This window comes from Camellia sinensis, chromosome 4 (genome assembly GCF_055761805.1).
Source record: "Camellia sinensis isolate YWXY chromosome 4, ASM5576180v1, whole genome shotgun sequence".
NCBI classification, from domain to species: Eukaryota; Viridiplantae; Streptophyta; class Magnoliopsida; order Ericales; family Theaceae; genus Camellia; species Camellia sinensis.
Window position 1 is genome coordinate 140,221,081 of NC_138964.1, and position 24,412 is coordinate 140,245,492.

At 35.2% G+C, this 24,412-nt stretch overlaps 1 pseudogene across 1 annotated transcript; it reads right to left on the minus strand.

The window, feature by feature from the left end:
* Positions 1–13,135: 13,135 nt before the first annotated feature.
* LOC114312165 (strychnine-11-hydroxylase-like) lies at positions 13,136–18,502 on the minus strand (annotated as a pseudogene). Its single transcript, XR_014365516.1, has 4 exons — positions 18,314–18,502; positions 18,236–18,248; positions 14,699–15,036; positions 13,136–13,826 (listed from the first exon to the last, which is right to left on the minus strand). The product of XR_014365516.1 is annotated as a strychnine-11-hydroxylase-like (transcript).
* Between the last annotated feature and the right edge of the window lie 5,910 nt (positions 18,503–24,412).

Below are 24,412 nucleotides of genomic sequence, written 5' to 3' on the forward strand. Positions count from 1 at the left end.
ATTAAATTTCAAAAGCCCCACCAAATTTTAAGACACTCTATTTCAAAATTTGACTTTCCTTTTTTTGCCTTTTTCCTTGAACACTTCCAATTAATTTCAACCTTTCTCCGCTCCAGCCGCCATTTGTTGTCTATGTCACCTCCGTCATGGCGTACCTCTACATCTCCTATTGCCCCCACCCCTCTCCTTAACCTCCATCTCAAACCTTAACCCCATTATCATTACCATCCCTAGTAAGAGAAAGATCGAGACACTACAAAGAAAATTAATCAAAATTTAGAAATAAAATTATTTCTTAGGAATTAAATATTTTTATTATGAAAAATATCATTATTATACTTTTAGAAATAAAAATTAGACATTAGTGATAAATTATTATTTATTTGAGACCAAATTTTTTATCACAAAAAATAAACGAGTTTGAGATCAAATTATTTTGTCCTAAAAATTTATTTATTAGTTACATTTTTTTAATTTTGCTGTTAAAAGTCTCATTTTTGATTTTTCGAGACGATCTTTTAGTGACTATCCTCACGATGATAGAAATTGGTCTCTAACTGTCTTTTGTAACAAAATTTTTACTTTCAAAGATCAAAACATTTGATATTTTAAATTCTTATATATTGTAGTGAGAGAGTTAAAAGGGGAGAGAGAGATAAAGAGAGTTGTAAGGGAGAGAAAAATGTAGAGTTACAAAGAAGTGATCAAAAGGGAAGAAGTTCCGAACAAAAGATGGAGGATGAGAAGGGGTTTAGGGATGGCAATGGATAACCTACCCTGTGGGTATCCATGGAGACCCAACCCAAATACATGGGTTTTCCCCTTTTGTCTTATCCATTGGGTAGGGTAGGTGATATTCTTTGAATATCCACAGGGGATGGGTTGGGGATGGATACCCACTAATTTCCCCATATGTTTTTTTTTTTTTTTTTTTTTTTTTTTTTTTTTTTTTTTTTTTTTTAAGATTCACAACAAAAACTAAATATACATTCATTCTTTATTTATTTATTTATTTATTTATTTTTTTCAGGTTCACAACCAACTTCTTCTTCTTTTCTTTTTTTTTTTTTTTTTTAATCCACAACCAAAGCTAAATATACCTCTAATCTTTTTTATTATTATTATTTTTTATTTTTAAGGTTCACAACCATTTTTTTTTTAATTTTTAAGATTTACAACCAAAACTAAATATATATTCAATCTTTTTTTATTTTATTTTTTTGTTGTTATTTTTTATTTTTTAAGGTTTACAATCATTTTTTTTTTTAAGATTCACAACCAAAGCTAAATATACATTCAATCTTATTTTATTTTATTTGGCTCAACAATAAAATCAAATACACTTTAATTAATATTGTCACATTATTCTTGTCAAATTTTTAATATATTTAATGTTAACATCAAATAATGAAAAAAACACATGAAATCACTTTTAAAACTAGCACTTTGAAATTCTTTATTATTTTTCTTGCTAATGGGGTGTTTGGAATTTTTTTTTTTCTAATAACTTTTTTGTTAATTTTTTTTTCATTTTTAATGAACTTTTTTTTTTGGGATTTTGAATTATAATCAACTGCACAGATCGAACAGATTAAAAAAAAAAAAAAACCAAAAAGGATAAAGAAAAAAAAATATGTAATTTTTTTTTTTTACATTTTAAAGATTCGCCTGTTATCTGTAAAGTAATTTGCCTTCGTTGAGCAACAACTCTTCCACTCGGCATCATTGGATCAATAAGGCTACCTTTTGTTCTTGCTCAACGTGTGGGTCTTGCCGTCAAGCTTCTTTCTATCTTTGCACTCGAGGGCCAATCTCCGTTTAGTCCGAGAAAACTTTTGCCGACAGTTACCTTTTGGGAGGCCCATGCCCTATAAAAATTGTCTTTGTGAGACTGTTCCTTGCCTTGTAGGTCCTGATATTTAAATTCTAACTAGCATCTCACTGATTCCTTTTTAAATTTTTTTTTAAAACGTTTTAAATGTGTCTATACATGATGAAACAAGTAAAAAAAAAATTGACATAATTTTAAACAAAAGCACTGGAGACATAGGTAGTGTTTGGTTTAGTTTTGAAATCATGATTCCAATAAAAAATTTCAAAACTCATAACTAAACACACAATTTAAAACTCAATTTAAAAATTATTTTCAAAACTCATAATCAAACACACAACTCAAAACTCAATTCAAAAACTCATTTCAAAATTCATAACCAAACTCTTTTCAAAATTCTATTTAAAAAAAAAAAATCAATTTTTTTTATTTTGTTCTTTAAAATTATTTTTATTTTAATTTTTTGAAAAAATATAAATTTCAATTTTTTTTTTAATTTTTGAAGAAAAATATTCTTATTTTATTTTATTTTTTGAAAAAAATATTTTGTTATTTTTTTAAGTATTGGCCAAATAATTTGTTATGTTTTAGATATATACGAGTAATCCAAAACTTTTTAAAATTATATTTAAAAAAAAAGTAATTTTTTTAAAAAAAATATTAAAAAAATAAAAATATTTTTAAAAATACAGTGCACACATGTAAATACAACATACATTAAAATAAATAAATAAATATTTACAATAAAAATATTTACACTAAAAAATAAAATTAAGAAAATTTTTAGAGTAAATTGCATTGACAACCCCCTTGAGATTTGGTCCGATTACATCCCACTCCATGATGTTATGAAAATTACATTTCCACCCATGTAGTTAATAGTCTCATTTCACAAACCCTTATTTATATAAAAGGTAACAATTTTAGGTAAAAAAACAGATGAGATTACATTGAAAAAAAGTAAAGCAAATGAAAAAAAAAAAAAAAAAGAAGTAAAGCAAAGTAAGAAAATAAAAAGTGTATGAATTCAATATCTTTTTGGTATCAATGTAAATTACGTCCGAATAATTACAATGAAAAGAGAGTAAGTGTAATTTTCCAAACATCAAGGGATTATATATATTAAACCTAAACCTCAAGGGTGTAAGTATAATTTACCTAAATTTTTAAATATTTCAAAAAAATAAATTCAAAAAATTTCAAAATATTACGTAAAGTTCAAAACATAATTCAAAACTCTTAACTAAATAATTTTTTTTTTTTAAGATTCATAACGCAAATCTAATTTCATACTTAAATTATGATGCTGAAAGTACACTAGACGGATAATTTGTTTTAAACAAATGCGACTTTTTTTTAGGTGTACGGCAAATGCCCAATAAACCTCCAAATTGAGGAGTTTTTTTTTTTAATATTCTTAAAAAAAATAATTTAGAGAATTGACCTATTTTTTAAATTATTTAAAAAATTAACTTACTTTTTAAAATCGCATTTTGAAAATATATTTTTGAAATTGAAATTACATTTTTAACATGTAATTTAGAGAATTGAAATTACATTTTTAACATGTAATATATTAAAATAAAATAAAAATTTGTTGTTAACATTAAATATATTAAAAAAGAAAGAAAAAAAATTGAAGGTACATTTAGCTTTTGTTGTGAACCTTAAAAAAAAAAAAAAAAAAAAAAAAAAAAAAAAAAAAAAAGTTGTTAACATTAAATATAAAAAATAAAAATAAAATAAAAATGGGGATTAAAGTGGGTTGGGGAAAATCCAAACCCATTAGGAAATGGGGAGGGTGGTACCCATGGGGAATGGGGAATGGGGAATGGGGAAAATTTATTATAGGGGAATGGGGATGGAGAATTAATATCCACCCCATTAATCCCCATTGCCATCCCTAAAGGGGTTGCGGTATTGAGGTCAGAGGTAAAAAGAAGGCAGAGAAGGGGTTGACGACTAGGAGAAGTAGCAAAGAGCTGGGGTTAGGGGCGAATGAATGTTGTAGAGAAGGGCTAGGAATAATGGTCGAAGGTGAGGGCCAAGGAATGCTGGACGAGGGCCAAAGAATGGTGGCAAAGGGGTTGGAAGAGAATTGGGACCACAACAGTGACCGAAAAAGAAGGAATGTGGTAGTTGGTGTAGAGAGAAATATAGAATTTGGATTTTATCCTTAATAATAATTTGATTTAAAGGTAAAACAATGATTCAGATTCCATCTCTACAAGTTCCTCACAAATTTGGACCACTAATGATGTGCACCTCACACATATATAAGTGGGTCCCATACATATATGGAAGGTTAGGATCACTTTAGGAGTGTAGGGATCATCCCTAATGGGGTCCCAAATATTTTTCTTAAAAGTATTATGGTCTTAAAAAAAAAAAAAAATCAAATGTTGTAATTGAAAAAAAGAAGATATAGATATAAGTGTAGAAATAGGAAGTGTAATTTATTTATTTATATTTTAGTGTAGGGCAAATTACCAACACCCCTTCGAGGTTTGATTAAAAATCAAATTTTTCTTGAAATTTGAGAAATTACAAATTATTTCCTGAAGTTTATATTTGCGTAACAAATGAGGGGACAATTTATTATGCAAATATAAATCTTAAGAGTTAATTTATTATACAAATATAAATCTCAATGATGAAATATAGTTTTTTAAATTTTAAAAAAAATATGTATTTTAATCAAACTTGTAGGAGTGTTGGTAATTTATCCTTTAGCGTTGCTTGGTTAGATATTTACCTCTACACGTGGTCAATGAGTTGAATCTTTAGGTCTATGTAAAATAATAATAAAATGTTTATTTATTCATACAACGTTAATGACTCCATCTTATATTATTACTAGCTTGAAACTTTAAGTTAGCGTAAATTACTAGTATGTCTTATTCTTTAGAATTCTCTTACGACCAAATCAATTTATTTCCTGGGACCAACATTTCACATCGAATAATTATATGATAATGAATGAACATGACATTTCTTTCATTGCCATAATTAATTAAAAGAAAATGATTCCTAAATAATAAAAAATAAATCACAGTGATTATCTTTAACATTTTAAAAAATTACAAAATGACTCATAAACTTAGTATAATTACATTGATTTTCTTTTGAAGACTAAAGTGATTGGAATTAATCAGTATAAAAAAAAGATAATAACATCATTTCTTTTATCCACCTGACTAATGAATTATGATGAATTAATTAAATGTTACATGAATTAAAACTTCTAATGTAATTATACAAAATTTATAGGGCCCAACGCATTTTAAATCTTAAGAGTTGGTGTAATTTATATAAATATATATATATATATATATATATATGAAAAATTTCATACTTGAATGATGTAATAATTTTCTTTAAAATATAACAATAATACTAAAATAATCACATTTTTATACTGTAATTTTTTTGTTTACCATGTGAGTTGGCAGCATTGTATTGATGTTGGTGAATTTTGTAGCCACATTTGGTGCAATGGATTCTTATGCCTCGTTTGGGAACAGGCTAACTTTTTAGCTATTTGGCTAAAAAGGTAGGTAAAAAAAACTGGTATATTTGGGATGACTTTTTGGCTAATTACGAAAATATGTGCAAAAAATAAAGAGAAAAGAGAATCTTTGACTTTTTGGTATGGGTTGTTGGCTTTTTGACTAATTTAGTAACTTTTTGACTAATTAACTAAAATAGCCTCTTGCCAACGAGGCCTTAAGTTCGAATCGATGAAGCCACGATGGGCTTTGTAGTAATAATTTCATCAACCAAACTGTTAATATTCTATCTTTGGCCCCAATTTAAAAAATAAAATAAAATAAAGAATGAATTTATTTTTTGGTTAGTTTGTTAAAGAATTTAATTAAAGCTCCAGTTTCTCTCACAAAATCATGACCTTTATCCACTATATCCCATTTGGGAAGTGGCTTTCACAGGCTTGTTTTAGGAAGTTGGTTTTTAGTCACTTTTTTTGATTTGTAACAAAAGTTAAAAGTTGACTTTTTTGAAATTTTTTTTATTTGGGAAGTTGGCTTTTAGCCAATGGTAAAATTACAATTCTATCCCTCATTGGTCAAAATGTGTTACATGAGTGGAGTTGTAAATATTTTAAACTAAATGGGGGTAGTTTGGTCATTTTATTATGATTTGAGATCATAAACAAATATTAATCAAAAAAATCAAAAGTCATTTTTTACCAACTTCCCAAATCATTTGTCTAAAAAGGCCAAAAGCTTGGTTAAAAGTCAAAAAATCACTTTTTACCATCTTCCCAAAATAGTATGTTGTTTTTTTTGTTGCTAAAAGATAAGTTTTAAATATGTTTGAAAAGATTTTTTTTGACATTTTACAAAAACAAAAAAGTGCAAAAATAAAGTAAAAGAGAAATAAATCTGTGAGTTTTTTTTGTATGAAGGGAAAGTGTTCAGTTTTCAAGAAAAAAAAAAATACGTCAATTGAATATAAATTTGCATAAGTCAATTTATAAAATTTTAAAATTCACAAAATCACATATATTTTTATAAACTTATATAAGTCATCTCAAAAAAATGTATATCTCAGACCACAAAATTACATAATAAAAATGCATGCATATGGCATGCAATGTACACTTTGAGAGTTTTTCAAAAAGTTTTTGACTTTTGACTTTTTTTTTTTTTGTGTGCGTAACTTTTTAATTTTTTTACTAAAATAATGACCCAGCTTTACAATGATTTTTTTTTAAACTAAAATAATCAATAAAGACAAAATAAGTTAAAATAGTTAATAAAATAAAATATTACATTTAAAACATAATCATTTTATTTTTTCTCTCACACCTATCAAATTAACTATAAAAATAGTCAATCAACTTTTTAAACACAACTTTTTTTTAATTAGATTAAAATAATAATAAAAAAAAAACAAAAAGAAAACTAAATATATTCCCAAACCGAGGATTACAACAATTCCGTATTTTGTAACACTATGAAATCATACTCGAAAATTATAATACATACCATGATACCACCTAATTTTCGAGTTGGGACTTGCAAAGGGCTTGGGTAAATCTCTATTGGGCCTTGTACTCTGGCTCCAGGCTGAGGCCCAACGGCTTCCGCGTTTCGCTTCCATAAAAGATTTTTTATAGTACTTTTTGAGTGGTCTAAATTCAACTATTGTAGTCGGATTTATACTCACAATCAATTTGAATCATATATTAAAATTTTGAAGAGTAAATAACAATTTGACCCTTTGTGATTTATTAAAAAAATATGAAATTTTCTTATAATTTTATTTGTAACATTTGAATTTCTTAAATTTCATATCACATTGTAATTTTTGATTTGTCTTAACAGAGGCAAAACCAAAATTTCTTCCCTCAACCATACTGAATAATTTCTTAACTTCTTTTTCTTTCTAATTTTTTTTGAAAACCAAAGATGTTGGTTCTCTTCCTAAAATACTTCCCTCTCTCTCCCTAACTTATTTCCCTCATTTCTCCATCTTTTCCTTTCACTTTTATTTCATTGTATTTATTAAAATCTATATCTATTAGGGGTGGTCGCAGTTCAATTTTGGACGATTTGCGGATCGGTTTGGATCCGTCCACATGTATACAATTTGTGAAAAATTCAACCCGTAACCGCACGCAGTGGGGGTTGCTGCTTGTGCGGATTGGGTTTGCAGATGTGCGGACGATTTGCAGGTTGGATTTTTTTTTTTTTTAAATTTATTTTGGAGCCTTTTTTTTTCATTTTGTAAATATTTATTTTGGGCCCTTCCCCCCTCCCCCCCCAATTTTCTAAAATGCTCCAACATTAATAATTAACTAATTAAAACTTATAAAATTAAAAACACAACAAAATTAATTCCTAACACAAACAAATCATTCACAACCATAAAGTTTTAAATCAAATCCTAAACTAATACAAGCACATCTTTCAAAATCATAAACTAGATCATCAATCTCATTCGTTATCTACTATCCAACAATACAATTAAAATAAAATCATTTAAAATCCTAAGCTTACCTAAAAGTAATTTTTCATTAACTTTTACATTCATCCAAAATTCAATAATAAAATAGCAGCGGTTCAGTTTTTTTTTTTAAGTGCGGGCACGTTTTTACAGGTGCGAGTTAAACCCATAACCCGCAATCATGCTATATTTCAAATCGCATTCGTTCGCATTGTGTCTGCGAAATCGCCCATTTGTATGCGGATCAATTCGAATTGGGCGGGTTGTGCGGTTTAGATAGCCTTATGTCTACCCCTAACATCTATCACTCTCTTAACTCAAACTAGTAGGTGACACATATGATGCGTATGTAATTTAGACAATTAATAATAAAAATAAATGCTCCATCCGTCCCAAAATATTAGTCCCTTATTTCATTTTTTATTGTCTCAAAATATTAGTCCATTTTCAAAAGTCAAGTACAAAAATAATATAAATTTTTTATTTTGCCGTTCTTTTAAATTCATTAACAATATAAAAAGTACAATTATGACATTGATATTTCCAAAAAATATACTATCAAAGGGTAATTTTGAAAAATCAATTTTTTTAAAGTGTAATAATTGTACTACCAAAAAAAGTTTGATTCTCCAAAAGGGAATATTATTTTGGAACAGAGAGAGTAATAAAGAATTTAATATCATAATGTGTATATTGCTTAAGTGATAAGTATGTTCTTAATGAAGCTCAAAATCTTGTATTCAAAATTTACTTGCGTTATATATAATAATTTTTTTTATATTTATTTTAGCATATATGAAGTTGTCACGTGGCATAAGAAGAAGATGTTTTTACTAAACTAATTTAGGCATTCACTTCATAATAGTATAAAGGGTGAATTACATCAACGGTCCCTATAGTTTGGGGTTTGTTTCATTTTAGTCATTGACTTTTCAATTGTGACACATTTGACCATGAATTTTGAATCTTGTTCCAGATAAGGACAATTGAAGACACTATTAGATTTTTTAAGGGCAAATTCGTCAATTTAATAAAATATAAATTAATTTGACAAAAATAAATGTCAACAAATTATTTTTGAATTTTTTAAAATTATTTCTACCTACTAAAGATAAAATTATATAAAATTGATAAATCTTTTAGACATTTATTGATTTTTTTTACCAAATTAATTTTTATTATATATTTGGATGATGATAATGTAAAATTAATTTTTTAAAATTAATCATGTACTTTTTATTAATTTTTATCAATTTTACATAATTTTATATTTGGTGGGTAGAAATAATTTTTTAAAATTTTAAAATATTTTTTTGACATTATGTTTGTCAAATTAGTTTATATTTTATTAAATTGACAATTTTGCCCTTGAAATTAAGTAATGGTATGTTCAGTTGTCCTTATTTGAAATAAAATTCAAAATTTAGGGTCAAATGTGTCACAATTAAAAAATCACACGAGACCCAAACTATAGGAACTATTAGTGTAATTTTTCCTAATATAAATAAAAAATTTAATATTATAATATGTATGTTACTTAAGTGATAAGTATATTTTTTAATAAAATTTAAAATCTTGAGTCCAAAATTTATTCATACTATTATAATAATTTTTTAATTTTATTTTAACATATATAAAGTTACAACTTGACATAAGGATAAGAATGGTTTATTAAACCAATTTAGACTTACACTTCAATAATAGAATAGATAAAGTTAATCCACAAATTATCCATCATCTTCAAAATTCTGTATCCAATCATCATCTCCATGGTCTCCACTTTTGTCGGCCAGTATCATCGCCATTACCATCTCCATCTCTAATGGGTATGTACTATATTCATAAATTCCTTATCCTTTTTGATTTTTTTTTTTTGGCTATTTTTTATGAAACTCTTCTTGTGAGTTCTTGAAATGGGTACCAAACCAATAGTTCTAACTGTTTCTTTTCTCCTCTCAGGCAAGAACCCATACAATAAACATATAGATACATATACATAAATATAACTTTTTCTTTTTAGTTGTTATAAATGGCTGGAATGCTCCCTTGAGTTGAATGTGCTCGGAGGCGGCGGTTCCACCAAAGCGGAGGGTGGGCTGATGGCCGTCTTTTGTTTATATACAAGCAAACATGAATCCCCTCTCAGCTCAAGTTCTTCAAGTTCTTTCCTGTGTCATGTACCGACTCATTAGGGATGCGAGTTCTACACCAAGCACCTTACAAACGCATTAGGTTCATTAGTTTGTGAGCAGCAAGGCAGGCAGGGTAGATCCCTATCGCATCTCCTGGGTTGGTCCTCGGGCATAATGCACGGGGTACGCAGTACCACTCGTGGAGCCGGCTTCTCGGGAGGATGACAAGCGCCCAGTCCGTGACAAGTGGTATCAGAGCCAGCCTAGGGGCACTGTGATGGGGACAGTACGTGGGACTTACACCAAGCACCCTCATTGTGGGGTCTGCACCAAGGGTGGTGTCCGCGCGGGGCGGGTTTCCCGTGGGTAGGGGAACGGACAAGCATGGGGGCAGGCAGGGTAATGTCCCTCTGACGAGGGCGTCAGGGACTGGCGGTGGTAGCATGTCACGTACCGACTTATTAGGGATGCGAGTTCTACACCAAGCACTTTGCAAGCGCATTAGGTTCATTAGTTTGTGAGCGGCAAGGCAGGCAAGGTAGATCCCTATCGCATCTCCTGGGTTGGTCTTCGGGCATAATGCACGGGGGTACGCAGTACCACTCGCGGAGCCGACTTCTCGGGAGGATGACAAGCGCCCAGTCCGTGACACCTAGTACTACTGAATACTTATTAGAAGAATTATTTAAAATTTTTTGTATTGTTGCTATGGTCCAATTAATTGGGTTGCATCAGGTGAGCTGACGGAGTGTTTGGGTAACTATGGACTGTTTGTTTGGGTCTAGAGAGAGATGAGTGTTTGTTTTGGTTTAACTTTTAGAGAAAAAGATATGTATTTGGTGATGGTGTAAGAGTTGTGCGATTTGCTATGGGATAAGAAAGAAATGAGAGAAAATAAAAGTAAAGAGAGAATGTTTTGGTTTGTAATGGCATTAAAAAGAAAATTAGAGAAAAAATAAGATAATTTAGATTTTTTACAACTTCTATTACGTCTGTTCGAAATTGTACTCTAGTATAAAGTCTAGAGGTTAAAGTGTTATAAATGAAATTGTAAGGGAGCTCTATGTTTTTTTGATAAACCAGAGAGGATTAAAATGTAATTTACCTAATTTTTAATTATATTTTTGAGTAAATTTTTTAGATATATAGTATTATTGTGAGTAAAAACATAAACTTAAAATTGTTCTCGCTATATTATCAATATTCTAGAGCCAGGTTCCTCATTATTTCCATACACACGAGGTTGTTTGAGATATTCTAAATAAGTGTATTTTTTATTTTTTTAAATAAAAAAGTTAAGAAAAAAAAGATAGATGTTTGGATTAATTTTTTGACTTTTTACGAAAAAATGTATATTAAAAAATTATATAAATAAGTGTATAGGAGAAGTTATTGAGTAGCCCGTACAGTACCTAGCAGTGTAGCCAGTGATTAGGAGATGGAAAATGGTTGTCTCCTTTTCGGGCTTGAATTGGACGGTGTTGTTCAGCCCGTGTGGGCCCACCACGGATCCCATTTTGCTAATCGGAACCGGTCAATATGTAGAACTCGTCGAGTACTATATATTTGTAAAAAATCACGTTGATCAGATATCGATAGTTGTTTGAGCGTGTTAGTTTTTTGTCAATCGTTAACTATAACGCCATCTATTTTTCATACAAAATTGATTTAATCATGTAGCTATCCATATCCGATTAACGTAATTTTTTACAGGCATATAGTACTCGATGAGTTTTACATATTGACGGTTCGGATTATTAAAACGGGATCTGTGGTGGGCCCCCACTGGCCCAACATATATAAATTAATTTTTTTATATTTTTATATTTGTGAATAGTGATAACTTTTTAACTTTTTAGTAACTTTTTAGTTTTTTGGATTTTTTTAGAGATGCCAAACTAGGTAAATTCTCCCATGCATCCTAGACTCTATTTAAACCATAAATTTAGATAGAAATTTAAAAATAAAAAGAAAAATGTGAACAAAGAGTGAATGAAATATAAATTAAAACTCTCTCCATTTTCTTTGCCTTTTCATTTCCCTCTCCAAATACGGACTTGAGGGTGCTGCTGTGTCCCTTTGTGGGAGGCCGTCTTGAATGTTTTTCGATAATCTGAACCGTCATATTATAGGATTCGTCAAGAATATTATCCACATAAAAAATCAAGTTAATCGAATATTCGTAACATCATGATTATGTCCTAATTGTTTTTAATTTTTTTTGAAAGTTATGTTAATCGTTAATTTTTATAAAAACAAATGTATTTTTGTTATAGGACTGTAGATATCAAATCAACTTGATTTTTTGCATGAATGATCTACTCAACGAACCCTACAATATGAACGATTTGAATTATTGAAAGAGACTCGAAACGACACTTCACAAGAGAACACAATAGGATTCCCAGATCCCTCCAAATACCTACCCAAATTTATGTTTCAAAAACCGCCTACTAGTGTTGCCTAATTTACATATGTCGAAGTTGGATTTGTTGTTGCCCATCATTACCAGCAATTGCGTCAGCGTCACCGTTGCCGTTACTTATGCTTTGTTTAATTAGCAAGATTAATAGGGAAATGATCAATAATTTTATGAATTAGTGTAGGATTAGTTACCTAATTAAATTAGTAAGATAACCATTTGTTACGTATTTATTTTATATTTTTACTTTCATACTTGAAATTATGATCTCCAGCCTCTCTCAATATTAAAAATTCGTCAATTTCATCGGATTGAATATTTGCCGTATATATAATCCGATTAATAAAATTTGTAACAAACATAGGATCATGAGTCCAAACTAAGAATCTCAATCCAATACTATAATACTATTAATCAAACATACCCTTAAAACCTTTTATACCCTTAATACTGTGATAACCTTAATCAAACATGCCCTTAATACTATTGGGGGTGTTTGGGAACCAAAAGTTAAGGCTAAAATAGCCTCCAATACAAAAAAACATTTTAGCCACACTCCAACCCAATGATTTAAATATATATATATATATATATAGCACTTAGTGGTTTCAGCCTAGGGACAAGTAGTGACAGCCCTATCATTTCAGAAGTAAATGACAATTTTGCCCCTTTAGACCTGTTTTGGAAAAAATAAAGTTAGGGACAAATTTGTCATTTCAGTTTCAAACATTATTTCAAACACATTTTTCAATACACAACTCAAATAAAAATCCATCCTATCTTCCCAAACATAAAAACTAAAATAGCCTACTAAAACAGTCAAAAAATTAAAAAGCCTGTAAAATAGCCACTTTCCAAACACCCAAATTATCTCTTCACTATCTATCCATCCTTAGATGTTTGCAGGGGAAGCAATAAGGCAAAGAGGGATTTTCTTATGCATTGTAAGCCCAAATGCTTCATCCATATCAATATCTTCTTCTCTCACCCCGTCAGGCAATGCCCAATTGAATCTATGCAAAAGATTTGCCAAAGCAAGCTCAACTAATGGAACAGCAAAATTAATTGCAGGACAACTCCTCCGCCCTGCCCCAAATGGCAACCACTCAAAGTTCAACCGAGCCATCCGCAAACCTCTCGGGCCTAAACTCACTTGGATTCGCCCAATATGCCAAGTGCATTCCTATCACTTTCACGTTCACCAAAACACGTGGTTTGGAGGGTATTTCGTACCCTCCAACCGTGCATCGCTCTGTGGTTTCTCGCGGAACCAGCAATGGGACTGGTGGATGGAGTCTTAGCCCTTCCTTTATTATCATTTTTAGGTATGTGAGTTTTGAGAGATCACTTTCTTCAACCTTTGGTTTTTCTTTGGCAACACTTCTCACCTCATCTTGGGACTTTTTCATAGCTCACTCATTGTCCATACTAGTATGGCTGAGGAAGTATCTGTGCCTGCAATGAACATGTCCTGCAAAATGTTCAAACCACAACATCTATGTCAGCTTTTGTGGCTTGCAAGGAACTATTAAACCATTAGATAAACCATGTAATAGTGAAGATCTGGATCCTTTTTTTACACTTTGAGAGCCATGTGTAAATAGCTACTTCTATAGAGAAGGTTGCCGCAATAATGCACACATGATCTATGGCATAATTATTGTTGAATCATTAACAACTAACTCATTTAAAATATTAAGTAGTTAGAGAGAGGAGTAACTTTATTATTTATATCCTCCACACGCCTTCTCAACAGAATCACTACATAATTACAAATTAAAATTCATCACTAGTTTAGAATTTGATTTATTTTACATGTAACTAGTTTAGGATTTGTCTTATTTTACATGTCAGTGTTTCATGAGTTGGAGCATGATTAGTGACTTGACAAGGATTTCTCATATTTTACATGAAAAATATGACTATTTTATGAGCAGCAACATGATTAGTGACCTTGACAATATTTTCTTTTTATTTTATTTTAATGAATTTTCCCATAGAATGAACAAGGTGACCAGAAAGAGTTAGACTTCATTTAAGCATTAATTTTCTTCTCCTTCTTCTTCTTCTTCTTCTTCTTTTTTTTTTTTTTTCATTTATCTCATTTCAGTCAAAAATTCCCAAATTATAACCCAAAAAAAAAAGAAGCTAGGCACATCTAATTTGAGCCTTGAGTCTTAGGCCAACACCATATCAATGCCACTGATATTTTTCTTGTGCCTTGTGTAGGTGATCGATATTTATATGGACCGTTCAAAAAACCTCAAAACAAGAAATAATACAAAAATCACAAAATATTAAGGATAAAACATAAAGAAAAAGAAAAGAAAAGAGATAACATACTGTAAGGACACCCTTGATGTGTTCATTTCCAAGAGCAATTTCCTGAGTTGGGTCCTTTTGTAGTCTTAGTAGAACATCAACAAAGTCTTCATGCTCAAGTTTAGGCCTATTGGTGTCAAGGTGTTCCTCTATCATTTAATCATAGTATTTGTCCAATTCTTTGAAATTCTTTTCAACCATAGATCCAATACCATTGAACTTGTTCAACCACCCCATCCATGGAAAAAAATCAGCAACACAAAAACCACCCAACAAGTGTTGTGTTTCATTCAAAATCTCATGAAACTTGCTCTTTCTTTTGTCCTTTCCATCACTACTATTCTTCTTCCCAAAAGCAACTTGGCATTAACATTGTTTGCTAGCAAAATGTGTTGAATTCACCCCATGTGAGGGGGAAATTGTCTTGTGAACACACCTTGGTTGGTCAACAAGGAAGTAGGCTACCAACCATGTCAAAGAAGGAGGCTGCCGAAGTCAAGCATGGAGGCTACCCAATGGCACTCCCACCTACTCCCTCACCTATAAATGGAGGTTGAGAGGAGAGGCCAAAGTGTGAGTAAGTAAGAGAGGAAGAAAACCGTGAACCAAAGAGTGCGAGAGATGTGAGGCGGAGAGACCGTCTCCCTCGGTGTGAGCGAGGGAGACGGGTGAGTGGCTGAGTGAGGAGAGTGTGAGCTCCTCCTCTATTGATTGGTATAGTGATAACCGGTTACTCTCCCGTGGACGTAGGCATTGGGCCGAACCACGTAAAATATTGTGTCTCCTCGTGTGTGGGTGTGTTTTTCTGCTTGCAATGATTTCTATAAGGTCTTGGGCGGGATCCCAGATCCCAACAAGTGGTATCAGAGCCTCGTCGGTGGCGTTTCGGAACAAAAACAGCGTGGTGTTCGAAACTGCCCAGAAATCAAGTTGCTCGAAATCAGGTTTTGAGCATACCAGGAGCAAGGGCTCGAGAAGAGGAGTCCAACCATATAAAGCAGACACCCAGAGGAGTTGGCACGCGCCCCCACGCGCCGCCTGAAGAAGGCGCGTGAGAACCAGTCTCGGCACGCGCCTCCACGCGCCGTGAAGGCAGCCGGCGCGTCGGCCCAGTCGCAGGCACGCGCCACACGCGCGGCGAGAGGAAGAAGGTGACTGAGCAGACGCGCGTCCGTGACACGCGCCAGGCCCACGCGCACGCCACGTGGACCCACGTCAGCAGCGACGTGTCATAATCTCCGCCACGTGTCATCCACGTGGCAGCCACGTGTCTGCCACGTCAGCGTGGTGTTGACCAGTCAACCAGAGGCAGGAGGAAGGATCCAGTGCTTCGCGGCTACGGTGCAGCCGCAGATCTGAGGCGTACAAAATGTTTTGGCTAGATCGAAGCCATTGGGAGTCCGTTTTTGGTGATCCAATAGTGGTTTCCGACTATTTGGAGTATTCCGGACACATCCGTACGGTCAGATTTTGGAGACGGAGTTTCTGTAAAAAGAAGGCAGATTAGAGTGGCAGACGGCGTTAGAGACAGTGGATGGAATATTTCGTTGGTACACGGAATATTTCTTGAACTTCTGAAAATTACAATTTGGCCCAGAATTTTCAGAAAATTGTGGTGTGGCCCAGTTTTCGGGGAAAGTTTTCAGTGAGGTCCCTTGAAGTGCAGCGAAGGTTGGTCCTAGCTAAACGGACCGCTCCGGACGCAACCGCGAGGTCAGAATAGTGAAATTCTGAACGGTTTGGATAGATTGTCAAAACATGGGTGTTTGCCATCTTCAATACTCGAAGGAAGGTTGCCGGATATTGTGGAACGCTGCGGATTCACTGACGAGGTTAGAATGGGCAGATTCTGACCAGATTGGACAACCAGATACAGATTGAGATAGATCATTGAAGACCAGAGGAGATCAGGCTTGATCAAATGGCAGATCGAGGGAGATCAGGATTGGTCAGGGGCGATCAGAGGATTGCAGACATGATTATCTCAAGATCAAAGGTCTAGGAAAGTTCTGTCAAAAAGACACTGTCTAAGGAGACTGGTTCTTAAGTGGGACCGGTTGTGACCCCACCAGTCTTTCCTGGGAACTTTCCTGGTTGTTGAGGTGATTGGAGGATCTGGTTCAATCAAAAGAGAAGACCATTCATCGACGGATAGATGATTTGGCAACCAGTACAGGCTCAGGGAAATACTGTGGCTGTTGGAGCTACTGTATACGAGAAGGTACTAATGGTATGTGGACATGTAGAACAATAGATGCAGAGGAGCATACTAAGCGCAGAAGTACAATTGCAGACGTGCAACAGTGCAAGGGTACGCTAGAGTGTCGTACAGAGGCGCGAGAAGAGTGTGCAGCAGCGGGTTGTTGACAGTTCACAGGAACTTCTAGACAGAGAAATTGAGACAGGTAAAACGCAAGAGTGCGTGCCAAGGAGTGGCAAGTCTTATTTCTCTATGGTGGTTTCTTTAGTTCCATGGCAGCAGATGATAGAGTTGATGCAGATCTCTCAAGCAAGCTTGACGCAGGGAGACCAGAAGCCATGGATGCGAGCACTATGCACGGAGTTGCATAGTGGTAACTTGTACAGACCGGTGGAAGTTGTCTTGACAGAAGGGCTAACTGTCAAACATCAGTACGGACAAGTGAGACAGAACCGAACATCAGGGATTGCAGCACAGACAACAAGCGTATGTGGAAACGCCAGGAGGTTGTTCAGAAGTGCAGAAGGGCAAAGGCTGGTTGTTCAGAAATAAGCTCCGAGCAAGGAAACTTGAAGATGTTGATGTGTCAAACTCTGAAGTTTTCTAGTTGCTCCAGTGTTCATCATGCAAGGAGTTGCATGATAGTCAAGGGCATCCAAGCGGGGGGTGCAGGACATCCAATCAGGGGGTGTCGGATATCTTGGTTGCGCAAGTTCAAGGATAGCAGGTATAGACATCCGAGACAGGAAGCATGGAAGAGATCTGTGGGAGATAGGAGCAGTGGCTCTCTCCAAATCAGAGAGTGGTGTGAGTTGAGTTGAGGATGTCGGATTCCCTCCTCCTCTTGTATCTCTGGTGTTTTATCTCTAGCTTCAGGGGATGCAGCGTCTCAGTGAGGAGATGCAGACTATGTTGAATTTGGGCGTGACAAGATTAGCAGCAGTGTGTGCAGTGGATCACCTCACATGGGTTGAGGGGGTGATTTGTTGAATTCACCCCATGTGAGGGGGAAATTGTCTTGTGAACACACCTTGGTTGGTCAACAAGGAAGTAGGCTACCAACCATGTCAAAGAAGGAGGCTGCCGAAGTCAAGCATGGAGGCTACCCAATGGCACTCCCACCTACTCCCTCACCTATAAATGGAGGTTGAGAGGAGAGGCCAAAGTGTGAGTAAGTAAGAGAGGAAGAAAACCGTGAACCAAAGAGTGCGAGAGATGTGAGGCGGAGAGACCGTCTCCCTCGGTGTGAGCGAGGGAGACGGGTGAGTGGCTGAGTGAGGAGAGTGTGAGCTCCTCCTCTATTGATTGGTATAGTGATAACCGGTTACTCTCCCGTGGACGTAGGCATTGGGCCGAACCACGTAAAATATTGTGTCTCCTCGTGTGTGGGTGTGTTTTTCTGCTTGCAATGATTTCTATAAGGTCTTGGGCGGGATCCCAGATCCCAACAAAAGGGTCAATTCACTGAGATTGATTGGATTAATAGAATAAGCTATTGAATCAACCATAGAATTCACTTCTTTGTCGCGAATTACTTCGAATCCTTGGACCCTTTTGTCACTCAAAAGCTCCAACACTGCAATCTTCCTCAACTCCCTCCAGTTCTCGCCATAGGGAGCCCCAAAAATTAACCCATAAAATTCAACATAAAATCAAATACAACTCTCTACATGAGGTAGAAACTTAAATGAAAAATTGAAAATCCATTCTTCAAATTACACAAAAACTAATAAAAAAAGGTTGTATCTTATTTTGTGTTGTGAATGAAAATTTTCAATAGTAAAAGCACAGTACTGCCTAGCTGTTGTGATTGTGATTTTAATGACAACTTTGATTTGAAATGATCAACTGGTAGGAAATAAAATGTATAACGCCATGTTTCATGTAAAAAAGATTAGAAAATTTTCATGAAGATTTTTTTGAATTAGTTTGTGGTGTTTTATTGTATATTATGTAATTACATACATTAAGTTATAACATATCAATCACAAAGTATTATAAGACAAAACTAAGTTTATACTATTTGTAAAATAAGATTTCAAAATTAAAACATACTTACATTAAAGTAAATCACTTTTTTTATTTTGTTACCCACCGCACTATATTATTACTTAAAATTTTATAACATTTTATTTTATTTTATTTTATATTTCTCTTATAAAACCTAACATTAATATGTGCGGTGCTCTTGTTAAATCCACATGTAGATAGGTGGCCCATGGTCACTGTAAGGTCGTCCATCATCTATATATGAAGTGTTTAATTTGTAAAAAAATTCTTAAAAGAAGGCCTAATTCCATGGCATTTTCTCAATTCTGATTATGATTTTTTTTATTTTTATAGTTAGATATTTGGACCCATTTATGTACAAATTTAATGACTTCTTGAATTGATTTAAATTCAAAATCTTAAATCTTATCATCAAATCGTTACTATTTAACCAATCCCTTATAATTCAATTCTAGTTATTAACCTAGTTTGATAATAAATTATTTTAATATTTTATGAAAAGTCATACAAAAAAATTTAAAAAATAATATGATAACTTATAATAATTTTTTAACAAAAAGATTTAATCTCAAACTATAAATTGATTTTGGTTAGAAGTCCGCCCAACTTTAGGCTGAAATCTATATGTTGGGTTTCCATTAGTATAGGCCCACCTAAGTAGCACCCAATAAGACTTGCCACTATTTTTTTAAAGGGTATTATTAAGAATTATGAAAAAAATCTTATGAAATATTTTATAAAAATTTTTCACTTTTGTATTATAGATATAATAAAATATTACATATTAATTATAAGATGAAAATTTTTTATAAAATATTTAATGATATATATATATTTTTTTATAATCCTTAAACATTATTTTTTTTTATTCAAAAAATTTGACACTATTGTCGGTTCACACTATCTCCTCTATTACTAATTTGTATAGTTATAAAGTTACTTTTTCATTAGATCTGACTTGTCTTCCGTTGAACTTTTAATTAAACAGAGGTCAATCCGTTGAATTTTAGGAGTTGTTTGGAATGATCTAAATAAATATATTTTTTGTTATTTTACAAAAAAATATACAAAAAATAGAGAGGTTATGTGATGAAAAAAAGATAAAAAGATAGATTATTTTTGGGTTCCCAAACTTGGCCTTAATTAAATAGAGGTCGGTTAATGATAAAGGTCAATTAATAAAGGTTTTTATCGGTAAGAATTTATGAAATTCTTTGACCTATTATTCTAACTCTTGGTTCAGTTAAATCTTTTATTTTTACATCATACAAACTCTTAGTGTGGGGATATATTTTTTGAGTACCAATACGTGACTAAGGTGACACCGACGTGTCAGCCGAGGTGCCACGTGTTCTGGTCACGATGCCGAGGTGATCTCGGCGAGGCTGAGGTTACCTCCAAAGATATCGGAATCCGAGATAAACGGATAAGGCACAAGAGTCCTAGAAAGGGGGATGACTACAGTTGGGAAAGGATAAGACTCTTAGGGAGTTTATCCCAATCCTGCTGGGAATCTAAGATTAATAGTAATCCTAAATCCATTAGAGCTAGGCTCCTGTTGGGATAAGGATTGAGTTAGCTATAAAAGAGAGGCACCACCGTGGGTCTAAGGAACGCAATTTATGTTCTGAACAGTGAATTTAGCACTATTGATTATTTTTGAGAGATATAGGGTATGTTTGGTTTGTGTTTGAGAGATGTGTTTTAGAGATAAAAAGTACGAAAAGTTGTTTGGTTTGATTTTTTTCAAAAGATGTTTTGAAAAATTATTTTGAGAGAGAGTTTTGGAAAAGTGATTGATTTGATGTGTGTGAGAGAGAGATTTGTTTGGAAAACTTGTTTCGTTTACAAGTTTTGAGAAATTTTTTTGGGAAAATTTGTTTGGTTTGATTACTTTTAAAAACTTATTTGTAGAGAAAATTTCCCAAATTTTTTTCAGAAATACAAACCAAACGAACCCATACTGACTTGATCGTCGGAGTGCCCCCGAGTGGACGAACTACCGCCGGAATCTTCTCTTTCTGTTGCAGGTCAGCCAGGTGTCATCTATTCTGCCAGTTCTCTCCAGCTGAATACTGAGTTGGGCAGTGTGATCGGAAAATCACTCACACAATTTGGCGCCGTTTGTGAGAAAGAAAGGAGAATAGATATCCAGTGACGGACAGAAGGAAAAGATTGGGGATGACACTCTCGCTGGGAGTAGCAGACCTATCGACCTTGACGTCGAAGGAAACAACCGCAACACAGAGACTCGTGACCAGAATCACAGCAAGAAAGACGTCGGCCAGGATGGCGACACACCAAAAAAGTCAGATCGAAGTGGGTACTACAATGAGGATGACCTCCAGGTATGGAAGGATAAATGCCTGCGGAGGGATGAAGAGGTACAGGAGATGGCAAACAAATTAGTAGACCTGCAATCGATCGTCATTTTCATGATACAAAACAATGTCATGCAACCACCATTCCCGCTGCAGGACACACCGATTACAGCGGCCAATGCCCAGAAGGGAGGGTAGAAGACAATCCCCGTAGCCCCTCAGCACAACAGGAGCGAAAGATACTCTCAACAACCTTCCAGGGAGGTCGGACGAAGAGAGTCAAGAAGAGAAGAATCACGGAAGACGCATCGCACAAAGGAGGCAGATCCCAAAGGACATAGGAATGTTCAGGGGCAGGCGCTGTGCTTCGACACAACTCATGGAGAAGGGTCGAAAAGGACTCACCACGAAGCTGAAAGTAGTGCACCAAAAAGACTGAAAGCAGGAGACAGCCGAGCTCCTGGACAGACGAATGAGGACTTAAGAGATTACCTCAAGAGGAAGCAACAGAACGTCGACGCCGAGGTAACCTCCCCAGATAAGCCGAGGACACCATTCTCGGTGGAATTGGACAGGTTTGAGGCACCAAAGAGATTCAGTATGCCGAGGTTCCAAATATACGATGGTAAGTCAGACCCTAACTTCCACGTTGGATTATATTTGAACTCATGGCATTGTATAGTGGGAACGAGCCGTTGCTCTGCAAAGTGTTCCCCTCATCCTTCGGAGAGATTGCATCAGATTGGTTCCACAAATTACCAAAGGGAAGCGTGAAGACTTGGGAAGGCTTGGCCGAGATGTTTGTGGCCAGGTTTGTGACAAATAAGCTGCAGCCATTAAGGGTGGACGCATTGATGGCTCTAAAGATCAGTAAGGAAGAAGGCCTTAGGGCCTATGCAAAAAGGTACTATGAGGTGTTCAACCGAATACCAGAATGTAATCAAGAGGTGGCGGTCGTATCTTTCAAGAACGGCCTGAAAGACAACTGTCCACTACGAAAATCTTTAGCAAAAACATTGCCAAAAAGCATGGAGGAACTCACGGCGAGAATCGAGAAGTACGCCACAGCCGAAGAAGATACATCGGGAGCTAAGGAGGCAAAGCAAGAAAAGGGAAACGGCTCGCCGAAGCGAGGCCGAGGTAACAATGGATCGAGCAAACAAGAAATAGAACTAAGGATTGCACAGGCAGTGACAACTGTGTTCCGAATTCCAATTCACAAAGTCCTAGAACAAATTCGGAATCAACCCTATTTCAGAGCACCAGCAAGGGCTCCAGGAGAATTTATGGGAAGAAACCTTGGTAGGCGTTGTGCTTACCACAATGAAGATGGGCATATGACTCAGGGCTGCAGAGCCCTGAAAACACACTTAGAAGACCTGGTGGGACAAGGCCATCTGAGAGACCTTGTTGATGAGGCCAGGACAAAGGAAGAACATGCAAGATTGTCTCAAGCGACAGTTGCTCTACCTCCCCCAGCACAGCAACCACAAGTAGGAGTACCTCGGATAATTAATGTAATTCACTCGAGAGTCAACGAAAACGAGATTCGGGGGGAGACCCAGAAGGTAAAACATCTGCAACATGTCTACCAAGTCGGGGAAAAGAGACATCGGGCAGAGGAGTGCCAAGGACCAGTAGTGTCCTTTTCTGAAGCCGACCTTGACACGGTGCAACACCCACATAATGATGCCTTGGTAGTATCCCTTCAGGTTGGAGAATGCCATGTAAAACGCATCTTGATTGACCAAGGTAGCTCTTGTGACATCATGTACGTCCGATGTTACAAGGAGCTTGGCCTTCACCCGGACGATATGGAGCAGTTCAACAGCCCAATGGTCGGGTTCAATGGAACGCCGACGTGGCCATTGGGAACAACCAGCTTGGAGGTGCAGGCAGGCACTAGGAAGATAACAACAGAGTTCACCATTATTGACACACCCTCCCCTTACAACATCACTTTGGAAAGGCCATGGTTGCATGCAATGAGGGTTGTTCCCTCAACTTTACATCAACTATTGCGGTTTCCAACAGAGTATGGGATTGAGAAAATCAGAGGAGATCAGCTGCAGGCAAAGAGTTGCTCCATGGCAGCAATGAAATCCACCCACAGCATTCGAAAACCAGAGAAGACAGAAATCGAAGACGAGGACGTGGAGGTCCTAGAGGATATCGGCAAGGAGCCGGCCGAAAAGACTGAAGAAACACTGAAGAAAATCCTCGCCCAAGAAGGGGATGAAGAACGTTTCTTTCTTCTCGGCTCGAGCCTAGCCAAAGAAGAAGAAAGAGAGATAGAAGTTTTCTTGAGAGCAAATATTGAGGTGTTCGCGTGGACGCCCTACGAAATGCCTGGCATTGACCCCGAGGTCACTTGTCATAAGCTGAACGTCGACAGATTGGCCAAACCGATAGTCTAACGAGCAAGAAGACCGACGTTGATACACGTCGAAGCAGTAGAGGAGGAAGTAGACAGACTTCACGAGGCCAGGGCCATTCGAGAAGTAGATTACCCGACATGGCTATCAAAGACAGTGGTGGTAAAGAAAAAGAATGGTAAATGGAGGGTCTGTGTAGACTTTACTAACCTGAACAAAGCTTGTCCCAAAGACAACTTCCCTCTACCCAAGATTGACCAACTGGTAGACGCCACTCCAGGGCATGGAAGGATGAGCTTCCTGGATGCATGCAGCGGGTACCATCATATAGCCATGTACCCCCCAGATGAAGAGAAGACTGCGTTTATCACTCTCAAAGGGCTGTACTGCTACAGAATAATGCCTTTTGGGTTGAAAAATGCAGGAGCAACTTACCAAAGACAAGTAACCAAGATGTTTAAACACCTGATTAGCAGAACGGTGGAAGTCTACATTGATGACATGGTTGTGAAGACCAAGGAACATGAAGGTCATCTGGCCGACCTGAAAGCAGTCTTTGACATCCTTAAAACATATCGGCTCCAACTCAATGCAGTGAAGTGTGCATTTGGAGTAGGATTTGGTAAGTTTTTAGGATGCCTGGTGACTAGAAGAGGCATTGAGGCCAGCCCAGATCAGATTAAGGCCATCCTGGAATTAAAGAGCCCGACGTCGGCAAAACAGGTACAAATGTTGACTGGAAGGGTCGCAGCCTTGAACAGGTTCATAAGCAGAAGCTCAGACAAGTGCAAACCTTTCTTTAACTTAGTGAAGAAAGCCACATATTTCT